We start from the raw sequence: 15,443 nt of genomic DNA, 5'->3' as shown, positions 1-15,443 counted from the left end.
GTTAACGCAAGTAGGTAAGGGAGATTAAAGCAACTAGGAACCCACCATACCTTCTTTCTGATTCATCTTCTAGACTCAACTGGTAGTATTTCGGGTCATGTCTGGCATGACATTTTGCCTCATGCTTTTTATATTTTGCTGGTCACTTAGACATATCCCTGCAATGTAACCAGTCTCAACAGTACAGCCTCCAGAGCCTCATCAGGACCAGAGGTAAATCACCCATCTCACTTACTGAAGAACAGAAGTTTAATATGTTGTTGTATTTTTATAGTTGTATAGATAATACACGTCCAAAGAGAAAAATATGCAAGATACAGAAAAGGGCAGGAATAAAATTAAAATAATTTAAGTTCTTGTCACCATTACCATTTTGATGTATAACTTATTTTTGGTCTTTTTTTCTCTGTGTAACATGAACATAAATATAAATATAGATTTATTTTCAAATATATGCATATATGTATGTTTTAAAGCATGGGCATCGCCCACCAGAATCTACTATAAAGTATAATACAAATGTTAGTTGCTACTGTTTTCTCTGATAAAGTCATTATCTCCACAATTAAATGAAAGTCCCTTAAGGAAAATTATGCAATATGCATAATTTTAACAGTAAAGTGTATGCAAATATTCCAAAATCATTTTTAAAAATCTGAAATCTGAAATGCTTCTGGTTCCAGCATTTTGGATTCAGGACATTTAGCATGGTTCAATACTGGTGTATGAATCTATAGTGTATAATGTTACATGTTATACATAACTGCTCTAATTTGAAGTGATCCCATGAAGTTCTCATTTAACAATTTCTTTCATCAATTTTTCCATTGATAAAATTTTCTACATTTAAAGATTTTTCAGAATAATTTCCACATTCATTTGATGTCAAAATCTATATACTCCATAATACAAATGAAAAGATAATGATGTAATTAAGAAAATTAAAAAGCTAAAATATTCAGACACTACCAAAAAGCAATGGTGATTAAAAACACACTGAAACCCTCAATTGAAAAGGGTGGGTCTATCTGCACATAAAAATGTACATGGGAAAAAAGTGTTTAACATTGCTAGCAATCAGGGAAATGCAAATCAAAACTACATTGAGTTTTTCATCTCACTCCAGTCAGAATGGCAATCACCAAGAATATAAATAATAATAATACTGGTAAGGATGTGGGGAAAAAGGTACACTCATATGTTGATGGTGAGACAATGAATTAGTACAACTACTCTGGAAAGCAACATGGTAATTCCTCAAAAGACCAGGAATAGAACCGCCATATGACCCAGCTATCCCACTTCTTGGTTTTTATGCAAAAGAACTAAAATCAGCATGCTATAGAAATATAGTCATATCAATGTTTATAGCAATGTAATTTCCAATGTCAAGTTATGGAATCAGCCTAGAGGCTTGCCAACAGATGAATAGATAAAGAAAATGTGGTATTTGTTTTTACCCAATGTAGTTATATTCAATCATAAAGAAGAACAAAATTATGGCATTTGCTGGTGAATGGATGGAACTGGAGAATATCATGCTAAGTGAAATAGGTCAGACTCAGAAAGTCAAGGATCAAATGTTTCCTCTTAGATGTAGAAGCTAGAGCAAAGTAAGCAGGGGAAAGAATAGGGGGACAAATCCCACAAAAAGAGAGGAAGATAAGTAGAGCAGAGGAAGGGAATTGAGGGGGAGAAAGGAGAGTCGGAAAGGGATGAACTAAAGAATGAAATTGACAAAATTATGCTACATATGTATATGAATATACCACTGTGAATTTCAACTTTATGTACATCTATAAAGCACCAGTTTAAAAAAAACAATAAATAAATAGGAGAAAGACCAGTATAGTAGAGCAAAGGGAACAGTGGGAGGGAAGGAGGGTTAGAGGGAAAGAAGCAGTGGGACCGAGGTGGAACAAATTGTATTCCATGTGTGTATGATATGTCGAAATGAACCACTATTATGTATAACTATAATGCACCAATAAAAACATTTTTAAAAAGTGCATGGCAATTCAAGCACCTTTTACAGAAATGGATTGCCTTTTTTCACATGGTATTGCAATGCCAGGGAATGTTACAAAGGTTGAAAAATCTAAGAACCCAATGATTCTCAAATTTTGTTGTTCAAATAACTGATGAGATATATTTTCTTCTGCATATCTGTACACTTAAATAATGTTGTGAAGAACTTTACAGATTTAGGGCAATTTATACATATCATCTCATTTAATTTTCACAGCTTGTGGCTATTCAAGGTAACACAGCCAGCAGATGCCTTGAAAGATTTACAAAGAATATGCCAGTCCAGAGCTTCTCAAAGTGTTAAGAAGCAGGTTGTAATTCAGTAGGTCTGGTCAAGGGGATAAAATTCTTCATTTCTAAGGTTCCCAGGTGATGTTCATGCTATTAGACCATGGACCACATTTTGCCAGTAGTAGAGTGCTAGGGGAAATTAAGAACAATGATTCTATCTTCTTGATATTTACTGTATGCAAGGCATTTTTCTAAACACATTGTTGTTTTATTTCACAATTCAATGTAGATTAATGAATTAATGGATTATTTCTAATATTTATAATAACCATTTGAAGCAGAGTAACCACTGCCACTAAAATAATAGCTAGAGATAATGTTTCTCACTGAATCTCCCTGTTTGATATAACTACATGTCTACTCTCTAGTAGAAGGGATGTGAGCACAATTTATGTATGCCACTACTGAGGGGTTTGTTATTGTTATTTCTTTGTTTTTAATGAGTGCAATATTATATATGACATTGGGGTTCATGTTGGCATATTCACACAAGTATCGAATATTATTTGTTCCAATTCAGTCCCCAATACTTCCTCTTTCCTTCCCTTCCTTTTGCTACTGTTCTTCCTTCTATTTATTTATAGTTTTTAAAATTAGTGATTTACAGATATACATAAAGGTGAAATTCCCTTTATTCATAAATATACACAGGACAGTTTGGTCAATTCCATTCCACCTTTCCTCTATTTTCCAGTCCCTCCTCCCTCTCTCTCAATTCCCCTGTTCTCCACTGATCTCTCTGTTATTTTCATGGGACCCCCTCTTTATTATATGTATATTAATATACATACATATATATAATAGTATAGACTGCATTCTAATACATACATTGAAGTAAGTATCATTTGTTGTTTTATAGAAAAACAATCTCAGAGAGGTACCTTAATAACTTGAAGGTACCAGTTGATAAGAGAAGGTGGGATTCAAACCTAGACCAGCCACACTCTTGCACTATAATGTCCCCTAAGTCTTCTGGGTATATAAAAATTGGGTAATGAAAGAAAAATATCATTGTTATTTGGAACTTATGCCCTATTTTTTAGGTAATGAGTTATTACCTGAAACACTGAGTGCTAGGGTTAGAAAGGACTTCTAAGTCTAGTTTAATCCACAGAACAATCCAAATGTCCAGATGGGGGAAGAGTTCTATGCTGTCAATCACTAACAAGACCTCTCAGGCTTACTTCCTGCATTTATTTTTTCTTGGCTAACAGAAATTGCATCAACATTTTCCCCCATCTGCTATGGACTTAAATGTGTTTCCCTCAAATTTATATGTTGAAGCCCTAACTTCCAACATAACTGTATTTGGAGTTGGGATCTTTAAAAGGTAATAAAGGTTAAATGAGGTTGTAATGGTTGGCCCCTTAATTGCAGGGCTAGTGGCCTCATAGGAAGAGATTTTTCTCTCTCTCCATGCACATGCAGAGGAAAAACCACATGGAAACTGCAGTGAGAAGGTAGCTACCATGTGCCATGAAGAGGCACCCTCTCTAGACTAATCCCTGCAGAACCTTGATCTGGAACTTCTAGCATCCAGAATGATGAGAAATCAATTTCTACCAGTTAAGAGAGTTAGTCAGTGGTATTTTGCTATGGCAGCCTGAGCTGACTAGCGCAGCATTATAAGATGATTCCTAAAAATTGTGCTTAGCAGCTACTAAATTACACATCAACTAATTTCAATTTAAGAAGACTATAAAACATCTGAATAGGACTAAGGTGATATCATAGTGAATGAGAAATCACCTCTAAACCACAATGTACCCTGGCATTTTTTTCATTACATTATGTACATCTGCTCCCAGATACATCACTTGACACAGCTCAATAGCAACCTCATCTGTCAATAATGCTTAGGCCCAGGGGAGGCATCTGTGGCTCTTTTACCTTGAGCAAACTTAATGCTAGCACCAGGACGGAGGCCAAAGCACTGTTGGAGGTCACCCCGCAGTTTTCATTTGTATTTAGACCATACATATAAGTCTTGAGTGCTATTTATTCTTTGAATTTTTTAGGGGAAGAGTATAGAAGTCTCTTTAAGTGTCTGTAAATCTGCTCTTTTACCAGGTTTTGTATCAGCTGTATGATATAGATTTCATTATGAACAGAACTCACAAAAATAGATCAGGCCTGATCATTTTACTTTGCCATCTGGAATAATTATGTCAGTGCATGCCTTAAGAGAGAATAGATTGTGAAGCAAAGATGAGAGAAAAGGATATCTATCTAACCAGGCAAATGTTAAATGATTAAACAGAAATATAAAAGCACATGCGTACACATAGACCTCTCCCCACCCCAAGAATCAGTAGGCACCTGCAGTTGAATGAATAGCTTCTATGGATTAATAACTATTTTGATTTAACTAAAGAATATGAATCATAGAACGTATTGCAGGCATTCTGTTTCTTTATCAAAGGTGTAAAAGGTGTGTGGGTCTTTACACAAAGTCAGCATCTTAGAGGTCAAATTTCATTTTTCACTATTTCCAACAAAACTCCTTCCTGGCTTTCACAAAGACCAAATGGCACAACTAACAGTCAAGGCAAATAGTCTAAGAGACATGCTATCCTCTATATCATTTAAGTCTCAAATACATGGATGTTTGGATCATATGTGAAAACTCTAGAAAGGAAGCTTCCTGAATCACATTAATGTCTATGTTCATAATATTATGGAAATATTGCAAATCCTTTTAGAAAGCCATTTTACTAAAACTACTTAAAAACACCTTCACTAAGTTATATTTAAAACCTTATACCTTGTATTTATATTTGGGATTTATTATAAGAGACAGATGTGAAAAAAAATATTTCCACATCTACAATAAATTTATCCAGGAAATGCCACCATTTGTCTATCCTGAGCCTAGTCTATAAGCTCCATATGATAATTGGAAATCACTGAAACACTGGAAATCCTTTTAGAAAACTTTTGGCAGTGTTAATTTAAATGAATATTCACCAAATCAATTTGGAAAAATAATCCGTAGCTTTAATTTAATACACATTTTAAAATAATGCAGGATACAAAGATATGTTTCAAGTTTTGTGAATTTAAAATTTGTTCAAAGAAATTGTGTTTGTCTCTCAGACTAAAGATGCTGCTAGTCAGTGATGAACAGCCTGGAACACTCCCCAGAATGCAAAAGGCTTTGCCTTTCTTTTGTGGACCAGGAGATATGTGACTATAAATCTACAAAGCAGAGTAGTAACCTCTCCCTGGAGGCCTGTGGCATCTGCATTAGCTTTGAAAGCTCTTGTGATGTGGAAATGCAATTTGGACTTGACCTTATGGCATCACATAAAGAAAGGGGCCTTTCATATTGATTAGGCTTTAAAAATAATGCTGATCCTCTAGACCCAGTGTAGCATGTGCCTTCAGCACATTCCACAGTCAATTTGGAAAGTAATCTGCTGATCGGCCAAACACAGAGAAGCAGAAGGAGATCCTTGGAGATGGGCCCTGAAGTCACAGGGTTTTATCAGGGAAACGAAGGAAGCGAGTGCCATTTCCACGCCTTCTTAAACCTTCTGACCAATCGTCCTCAACTTTTTCTGCCTCTGCTCAACTGAGGGGCTCCACACACACTGAAGAGTCCCAGAGGCACAGTGGCTGTAGTCCTCAAGAGTCTGACCAACGTGGAGTTTGAAAAAAGCCATCTTTCCCATTGATTCTGCTGTACACTCCTCTGTGCCCAGTGAGAATCACTGCAAGACCAGATCAAGTAATCAACTCCATGTTTAGAAGAGGAAGTAAGGATAAGAAAATAAGATGAAGGGAAATGAAAAACATAAAAGAAAATGAGATGGAACAATACAAAGGTGAGAATGTCAACAGGAGGGAGACAGATGTGCAGGCTAATGTAGAACTGGAAAGGAAGCCAATGGAAGTGGCTATTAAGCATCACAAAATCAGTCAAAAGACATTTAGAGAAACAATTTATAAAACCTATGACAAAAAGGTAAGAACCCTAATATGTAAGGATCACGAAACTGATTAAAATATTTAAATACCCAACGAGAAAAATGGGGAGAAGATACAAACAGGGAACATGTTATGTATGTGGCCAATATGTTTTTATATGAGAAATTACAGACTAAAACTAAACAGAATTTTTTAACCACATCATCTGTCAAATACTTTAAAAGGTTAATATCCAAAGATCATAGGGAAACCAATACTCTGCAAGTATAAACAATTTTTCTAATTTGGGAACATGTATCATGAATCTTTAAAATGTACCTGTCCTTAACCCAGCATTTATAGTAAAGAAATTAATTCACCTATGTGTAAAGGCATTTGTACATGAATATCCATTACAGTTCTTTATCTAATAATGAAAAAGTGAAACAAATCTACTTGCCCAATATTATGGGATTGCTATTTTCTTAGTTTGGGATTTTCTGGAAGTAGATCCTGAGATGAAAACTTGGGTGCAGACTGTTTTAGAGGAAGTAAGATAAATGAGGGGAAAATATCTAATATTTTTTGCAGAAGTGAGCTGGTTACAGCTGCAGATAATTGCATCTCAACCCCTCTAGAAAACCCCTGCAGAGCTATCTAGCATATATCTTGTAAGACTCCCAACACAGGACAGGAATGCTGGAGTACTAACTCCATCCCTTATCGGTTGAGGATTGCGGTATTAATTCCACCAGATTGCTAGATTGTACCTTCTCGTGTCTAGGTGGCCTTTTAGGGCTCTGGTGAAAGCAGAACAGAGAGATGATACAACTTGTATGTCATGTGGGACACGGTCAAGGGTGCATGAAACTGTCCAATATGGCTGTGCTAAGATCAATTGGGTGAAGGCATATTAATATAACAGGCATATTGCAAGTTAAAATCAGTTTACAGGCATAAGATAAAATATACTTGTGTTTGAAATATACAGTCATTCCTCTTTATTTGCCAGGGATTGGCTCCAGGAACATCTCTCTGCAGGTGCTCAAAATTCTTATATAAATTTGGATACTATGTGCAGAAAACCTACACACATTGTCCCATATATTTTAAATCATTTCGAGATTACTTATAATACCTAATTCAATGTAATACTACAAAAATAGGTGTTACAATGCACTTTTAGGGAATAATAACAAGAAAAAGGTCTATACTTGTTCGGCAGAGATACAATTTTTTTTCAAATATTTTTGATCCAAGATTGTTGAATCCTTGAATTTTGAAACCATGGATTTGAAGAGTTGACTCTATTTAGACAGACATGTACGCGCATGCACGTGGGCGCACACACACACACACACACACAATGCAGGATAGCAAATTCTCCAAAGGTTACTTACTGATTTTCTCTGAGTAATGATTATCTCAGGTGATTTTTGTTTTTTTAATACATCTGAATATTGGCATTAAGTTACACAAGTTATTGTAGCTATAAGTTTTCTGCAATGAACAGGTCTTGTTTGAATAATAAAAAGAAGCTCAGTACAAGTAGTTTCAACAGTCTCCTTGCTCTACATTTACAAAAAACAGTAATAATAGTACTAATAATATATTGCCACCCTCAAATTATTCAGTAATCCTGATTAACTCCAAACTAAAAGTTATCCTAGGAAATAGCTATCTCTGGAGTTTTTATGTATTAAGAGTGATATTTCAAGTATAAGCACATCATTAATAGTTTAGTTCTAGTCAGGCATGGTGGCAGATGCCCATAATCCCAGCAGTTGGGGAAGCTGAGGCAGGATGATCGGGAGTTCAAAGCCAGCCTCAGCAATGGTGAGGTGCTCAGCAACTCAGTGAGATCCTGTCTCTAAATAAAATACAAAATAGGGGTGGGGATGTGGCTCAGTGGTAGAGTGCTCCTGAGTTCAATCCCTGGTATCCACCCTGCCTAAAAAAATTTAATTCTAAATTCTCAAGAGAAGGTAGATCAGGGGAACTAATACCATGTGCAAATAACATAGACTAAAGTCTTATATTTGACCCAATCTAAGATCTCCATCAACTCCTTCCTTAAAATTTCTAAACCACAGCATGGGGCCTGATGGCTTTGTGCTGAATCTGCACCCAACCCATTTACATATTCAAGTATGTACCAAGTGGCTTCTGTTATGGATTGGATGTGAGGTGTCCCCCAAAAGCTCACATGTGAGACAATGCAAGAAAGGTTCAGAGGAAAAATGACTGGGTTGTGAGAGTCTTAACCCAATCAGTGATCTAATCCCCTGATAGGGATTAACTGAGTGGTAACTGAAGTGGTGGGATGTGGCTGGAGGAGGTGGGAATTGGGGCGTGGCTTTGGGTATATATTTCTATCTGTGAAGTGGAGACCTCCTCTGCTTCCTGATCATCATGATATGAGATGCTTCCCTTCACCACCCTCTCCCACCATGATGTTCAGTCTCACCTTGCACCCCAAGGTATGGAGCTGGCCCTCTATGGACTAAGACCTCTGAAACCGTGAGCCCTCAAATAAACTTTCCTCCTCTATAATTGTTCTGGTTGGACCTTTCAGTCACCAAGCAAAAAGCTGACTAAAACAGCTATCATGAGTCAGTCACCCTGCCAGGCATGAAGATAAGCTCTCCATCCTCGGGGATCTCATCAGCTCCTAGGTAAACAAAAAGATTACATTACAGGCCACAATAGATGTAAACAAACATTAGATGCAAGGAAGGTCACTAATCCAGTCTTAGAGGATGGAATAGGAAGGAAGACTCCATCAGGATGTGCCATAATGGTTAAAAAGAGAAAGACATGCATAAGACAGTCTGCAGACGGAGAAGAGGACCTGCCAAAGGAAGGAAGAACACGTACTTCCTTACCTTTCAAGGATCAAGTCATAGCTCCAACAATATTCCTAATCATTATTTTCCATGCATTATTCCTAAAGAGGTTTAAAAAAAGCCCAGAAGCCCATTACTGTTTTCAGCTGAGAAGGGGGATGCCTCTTCCTGTGTTTTCAGGCTCCTACTCGCTCAGCTGTCCACTGTGACCACACCAGCCTGAGTCCACTCTTGCCAACACGCATCTCCGGCTCTCCCCAGGCATGCTCCTTGCTGTGTGTATGCTACTTACTCCAACTCACCTGCCTTAACTGTTCAGGATCCTTGTCTGGCATCCCATATCCTCCCTTCTTTCTCTCGCCTGAACTTCCAGGCTCTGGTTTGTTGGTTTACTGCCACCAGAATTGTTTTCTGTAGCCCTTTTATGGACCTTCCTCTCCATTGAACTCCAACTTCTTCAAAAAACTTATGGTTCATAAATTATTTTCAGGGTTTAAAAGGGGCCTGTAAATACATTTCCCACAGTTTTGTGGTCTCTAGTATTGAATTACTGATCATCAGCTTTCAAAGAGATTTTGAAGCATGGAACAGGCAATGGGATAGAGGACATTTCTCATCAATAGGAGCAACATGGATCAGCAGATAGAAAAAGTAAACCAATGTTTACTAGGCTCCTTCTTGATATCAGGCACAATAGTAGACCCACTTGCACCAGGCCTAGTTGTGTGAGATGCTCATTATAAACCTCACAAAAGCCAGAAAAAGAACAAATCCAGGTGACAGAGGCCTGAATTCAAGCTTCTCTTGACTGTATTCCAGCTGTGTATGAGAAAATCTTAATCCCACTGCACAATCTTTTCAAACCAAATGACTGCTTTTCACAAAGACAGAAAGTTCCTTTTTAAGATCAGAGAGACATATTGAGATACCTTACTCAAATACACAACTTGTGAGTCCAGATTTTTCTGCATATACTTCAAATGAAACAACCATCACCACCAGATGCATTCACAAACAGGAATGAAAATTCAGCCAATTTCCACTAAAGTGCATATTAAGTGACTTGAAAAATAATTTTCTGTTTTAGAAAAAGTTGGTTTTTTCTTCAAATATCAGTTATATGACCAAGTAAAGAATTAATTGTTGCCACTTTTAAATAAATTAATGTTTTAACAATTTCTCAGCCTTAATTTTAATAAGTAAATACAACAGCTATAGTAACATCTAATATCAATAATATAAACAATTCTGAAAGATCCTGTATAATTGGTACAAGAGCAAAGGAATTTTGAAACCAGAAAATTTGAGAGCCACTGCCCCAAGAATGGCAAATCAACAAAAAGAAAAGGACCCAGTCTCTGAAGACCAGTGGAGTGGAGGAGCATGAGGTCACTCAGTGGGGCTGTCACATGTTCAGGAATGCACATTCTTGTCCTTTAAGTCATGAGCTGCTGGGTCCTTTGCTGCACTACTGCTGCAGCCTAGCCTGCATCCTGACCATTTTTTGAACATATAATAACCAACACACAGTTCTGGAAGGGCCCGATTTGCAAGAAATGAGTGCCTTCAAATGCATATAGATAAACCACATTCAGCCTGTGCAACGTGCCACCAATAGCACCTGACACTCCACGTGATGCAGCATCTCCCCCTTCTCAGCCAAAAGCCAGAATCAAATCAGTTGAGTGGGGGAAGATTCTTTGTTGAGGCAGCAATATAAAAGGCTTAATTAGACAATCCTTAGCTGTAGAAGAGAACAAGGGTTGACCTTTGAGACAATTCTGCCTAAGCAACCTGAGTATTTCACAGATCACCAATTTTCTTAAATAAATTTATCTTGAGCCAAGGTTTATCTACTTAAAAATCACCATGTTGAGGACACTTTAAGGAAATTATGCAGGAGTGAAAAAATGTTTCTTTCTCTCTCAAAAATATTGAATACGTTATGAAATTTGACTTGCTTTTTAAAATGTTACTCTGTTACCAAGCCTGTGTACTATACCTGAAAACCTATAATAGGTTATATTACAAGAATACAAACATGTTAAGTATAAAAAGTACTATAGTTCCCAAAATTACTTCCTAGAAGAAACTGCCAATAATTGAACATGTAATTGTTCAATGTAATTGTTCAATTGTTCAATATGTAATAATTGTTCATGTAAATAAATGAACATACTCGGCCTTGGAAGACATGTTTTACAGGAGTGAATATGTTGAAAAGAAGCATTGTATCATGCTGTCATTATTTGAGAATGCTGCAGGAAAAAAAGAAATCAGACACATATGCAAAGCTGTTGAACATCTACAATGTGTTCTCTTTATGAACAGAGAACACCATTTTTATGAAGGGCAGGTGAATCTAGAAGTAGAGAAATAAGAGTTCTTTACTTTCCCAAACTCTCCAGTAACTGAGGGCACACATGACAGGGAGGAGAGACCTGGAGAAGACATAGGAGTCCCACTCGTCTGTGTCTTTACAGCACTGAACCAGCTGAATGACACCAGGCAAGTCATCTGGCAGCTCATATGTGAGTAAAGAGTTGGACCAAATAATTTCTAGCATCTCTTCTAGGATTATATTTTACCCCTCTCTTTACTACCTTCTTTAGTTTTCCTCAAAGACAAGTCCTGGTTTGTGATGCTCTGACCATGGTGCTGACTCTGACCCATGTATGGAAACCTAACATCTGGGAAGATTTCCATTTGCTTCTTTTTGGAGGGACCCCATTTCTACTGCAGCTTAGACACTTTCAATCACTGACAAAATTAAGTCACTTTTATTAAACATAATGAGAGCATTGTTAGTAATTAGGATGATAAAAATCTCATTTTGCCCAATTTTGTGATGTTGAAGAAAAACTCATAAAGTGAATAACTATTTCTCAATGTGTCCTCTGTGAGGCTTGAGTTTTATGTTTGGTATTAAAGATTAAAACTTTCTAAATTAAATACCAATGAAAGTTTGATGATGGTATTTTAATTCAGGAAAATAATTACCTCCCCTTTCCTTACAGTCACTTTTATATGTTTAAATTCAGCAGGGATTCACAATTTTGTTCATCATTACTCAATACTTATTAATAAGACAAATGATCAAACCATACCCTTTAAATGAGTGGTATATCCTTTTATCTTATTTATCTTCTAATTAGGATGGATAAATTATCCTTTGAGTTGCTGAGTTAATTACAAAGAAAGAATTGATCTCCAGGCAGTTAAGTTTTGATCATCAGTTTCTAATTTTAATCAAGCCTGTCTTCCTGTTTTCCCAGCTTCTGATCTTTCAAAAATCTGTTATCATTTTTTGGGGGGTAGGAGCTGCAAGATATAAGCAGGACAGATTAATGCAACTGAACTACATCATGGGGGCTGAATCAGCAATACAGGAGAGGTTTGCTGAATGTAAGTGAAAGCTTCCCTCTTGATGAATAAAAAGTGATCTTAAAGTCAATGAGACAGAGGGCCTAGGTGATTAATGAAACTGGTGTGACATTTAAAATGTAATCTCAATTACTACTCCATTTACCTGGAAACAAAAACCAGCCCACCAGGCACAGTGTAGCACTGATGAACCTCAATCTATGCAGGCAGACCATATGAACAGAACCAGGTCTCTTTTTATCTTCCATTGCATGTTTGGAAAGCTTTGTTTTGCTTATTCCAGGACCTAGTAAATTTTAAGTTAACTGATATCTATAATGTTAACCCAATGTTAACTTCAATGTTTACTTTCTTGTCGTTTGGCTTATATTCTCTCTCATGGGGTTGCACTTATTACTTCAAATACCTGGTTCTCCAGGCACATATAATTACAGAACTTCCCTCTGCAAACAAGTGAAAAACAAGGTTACCATTGTGCTGGAAATCGGTAATGCTGAAAGAGTCCACAACAGTGAACCAAGCCAGAGCTCTCAGCCACCAGGCTAAAGAATACAAATGACTTCATGACCTCAGACTACACTGAAAGATCATGACTCAATGCATGCACAAGGTAACCTTTAAATGGGAAACAGGACATTTTACTTGCTTTGATGTAAACAACTTTAATAAATGAACTGAAAAGACAGATTATTCTGTTATCATCAGGAAGAATTATCCAGAAAACTCACATCAAGCTAATGTGTAATTACCATTTAATAGATGCATCATTGAGTTAAATGATAATGCTACTTTAGGTCTTTGATTAGTTTCTAAAATGCTAATTGAAGGGGTTTTGACACCATAAAAATATTTGCAACTCTATAGGGATAATTCAGTTTGGAGTGTTTAAATGTTATTAGTCACTAATGCAATAAACATGTTTTAAAATGTAAACCAAGTGAGAACTCATCTATTTAGCTCCTAATTCTAGATCATACCTCCTGAAAGAATTGTCCCCAGTATTCATATGGTTATATATAAAAATAACATACATCTTTCACCTAAAGTATAACAGGTTTGTGTTATATATAGGTATTGTTCCAGTGAACAATATTTAATTCAAGATAGAAATGAATCCACTTATTGTAATCTCAAACTGTGTTATAATGGGACTCACTGTAATTTTGTCCCTGAAAAATTGAAAAGGACACCCAAGGAGAGGAAAATTACAGTTAGTCTAAACAGGAAGGAACAAAAAACTGTCTAAATATAGGGAAAACTGGCAGTTGTAGCAAGTTCCTATAGTAATAAAATGGAACTGGAAGTCAGCTGTACCATGGATTATCTTAGTTTAAGATTTTATTCATTTAAACGATAGTACTTTAACAAATGGTAAAAAAAAGAAAATAAAATTGAATATGAGGACAATTAAGTTTCTAATATATTCTCATTTATTCATTCAATAAAATTCACTTATCCGGCACTGGCTCTGTGCCAACCAGTGTCGCAGGGGCTAGAGATGCGCAGAGAAAAAAACAAAATCACTGCTCTCAGAGGCGACGGTGCAGTGCAAGAGACTGTCGAAAGAAACAAGTAAAACTACACAGAATGTGTTCTAGGATAAAGACAGGAGAGCAAGTGCAGCAGAAAAAGGGACCAGGAGATGTCCTGGGTGTGCAGGGGAGGTGGGTCGAGAGAGTCTCCAGGAAAGGATTCATGAATGGTGACTTCTGAGTAAAAAGCTGAAGAAAATCATCCAATGTAACTTTCCCTTTTCTGTACTAACATTATTTTCTAGTTTCTACCTTTTTTATATCAAGTAAGTCACCCACATAGAGGGGGAGAAGGCATGAAAAGTGGGAGAATGGAGGGACATTTAGTATTTAATAGGCAAAAACTTGACTGCCTCTTCCTCCATCTGCAAGTTTGCATGCCATTCTTGATTACTAAGTTGTATCCTCAGGTGTGAGTCTTGCTAATTCCATTACGGTTCCTGAAAAGAGCATTTAGATTGGGGCAATGAGACCTAGGTGGTGGTGGCAGGGGCAGGGTGGGGGAGGATTGGATTCAGATCTTTCACAAGACTGGCATTTTCTGGCAAGTAGGAGAATGAAAGAAAAAAAAAAAAAAACTGCAGACGAATCATCTGTTTTTCTGCACAAATCCTTTAACGGCTTCTTCACTTGACATCTTGTCAGCTTAAAAAAATAGTGTGATTTTCCTGTTTCAATTTTCTGCTCAAGAAAATGGCCATGATGATTAGAAGAGGTTTCATGAGACTGAATATGTAAAGAGGCAAAATGTTAAGAGTAAAAACAGTGTAGAAATGGAAGTCATTGATTTCACCACTTAGCTGACCCCAATCACAACACATTGTGACAACAGAACACAACAAATTGAGTACCAGAGAAGAGAACCCAACTGAGAAATCACAGGATTCTTAAGTTGTGCTTTTACACAGTTTAAGTATGATGAATATTTAATTCTTCAATATGTTTAACCAGCATAGCCAATCCTTCTGGCCTCTGAGGATAATCTGCTCTTACTATGCTATGCATTCTTCTGATGCAATCATATCATTTGGTCCAGAGCTTTTACGACAAACTCCTACGTTATGTCTTAGAATAACCCAGGAGGACGTGACTTTACACAATGGCTGTCATTGCTGGGAAGTATGTAATCAGATGCTGTAAATCCATGATCTCAACTAAGATTGCATATCAGAATCACTTAAATTCCTGGGTGAACTCCAAACCTATGAAAATAGAACTGGAGGGTCAGTGCTCAGTTACATGTCTACATGTCTGTTCAAACCAGCATCCCTGGTGACTCTGATCTGCAGCAGGTAAGCTCAGGTGCCCTTGCTACACTGAGGCAAGCTGCTGAAGCCTGTAATACACAGTGTATCAGGTGAGGAATTCTATGAAGAGCGGTTTGTCACCACCTAATTTAGCTGCTCTGCATGTCCCTATCCTTCCGTGAACAGTGCTCAAGGTCTAAGTATCT

At 36.9% G+C, this 15,443-nt stretch overlaps 1 protein-coding gene across 2 annotated transcripts in view; it reads right to left on the bottom strand.

The window, feature by feature from the left end:
• Window positions 1-15,443, bottom strand: part of Cers6 (ceramide synthase 6) — a 285,000-nt gene that overhangs the window by 70,271 nt on the left and 199,286 nt on the right. The gene's annotated exons all lie outside the window — the stretch shown is intronic.

The sequence above is a fragment of the Sciurus carolinensis genome, chromosome 3 (genome assembly GCF_902686445.1).
Source record: "Sciurus carolinensis chromosome 3, mSciCar1.2, whole genome shotgun sequence".
Classification (NCBI taxonomy): Eukaryota; Metazoa; Chordata; class Mammalia; order Rodentia; family Sciuridae; genus Sciurus; species Sciurus carolinensis.
The sequence above is the reverse complement of the archived record's forward strand: the minus strand, read 5'-3'. Positions and strand labels throughout refer to the sequence as shown.